The following is a 657-nucleotide window of genomic DNA, read 5'->3' as shown; positions in this document are numbered from 1 at the left end:
CAGGGCCCCATTATGGGGCCCATTGTTCTCTCCCACAGGGCCCATCATGAGGTCCATCGTTCTCTCCTACAAGCCCATCATGGGGCCCATCGTTCTCTCCTACAGGGCCCCATCGTTCTCTCCTACAAGGCCCATCATGGGGCCCATCATTCTCTCCTACAGGGCCCATCATGATGCCCATCGTTCTCTCCCACAGGGCCCATCATGGGGCCCATCATTCTCTCCTACAGGGCCCATCATGATGCCCATCATTCTCTCCTACAGGGCCCATCATGATGCCCATCGTTCTCTCCCACAGGGCCCATCATGATGCCCATCGTTCTCTCCCACAGGGCCCATCATGGGGCCCATCATTCTCTCCTACAGGGCCCATCATGATGCCCATCGTTCTCTCCCACAGGGCCCATCATGGGGCCCATCCTTCTCTCCTAGGGGCCCGAAGTGGGGCCCATCGTTATTTCCTACAGGGCCCATCATGATGCCAATCGTTCTCTACTACAAGGCCCATCATGGGGCCCATCGTTCTCTCCCACAGGGCCCATCATGGGGCCCATCGTTCTCTCCTACAGGGCCCATCATGATGCCCATCGTTCTCTCCTACAAGGCCCATCATGATGCCCATCGTTCTCTCCTACAGGGCCCATCATGATGCCCATC

At 58.0% G+C, this 657-nt stretch overlaps 1 protein-coding gene across 1 annotated transcript in view; it reads right to left on the bottom strand.

The window, feature by feature from the left end:
* Positions 1-657, bottom strand: part of LOC103460457 (uncharacterized) — a 7,589-nt gene that overhangs the window by 3,428 nt on the left and 3,504 nt on the right. The window lies entirely within an intron of this gene.

This window comes from Poecilia reticulata, unplaced genomic scaffold, assembly GCF_000633615.1.
Source record: "Poecilia reticulata strain Guanapo unplaced genomic scaffold, Guppy_female_1.0+MT scaffold_241, whole genome shotgun sequence".
NCBI lineage: Eukaryota > Metazoa > Chordata > Actinopteri > Cyprinodontiformes > Poeciliidae > Poecilia > Poecilia reticulata.
Note: the sequence above shows the minus strand (reverse complement) of the source record. Positions and strands in the feature narration are given on the sequence as shown.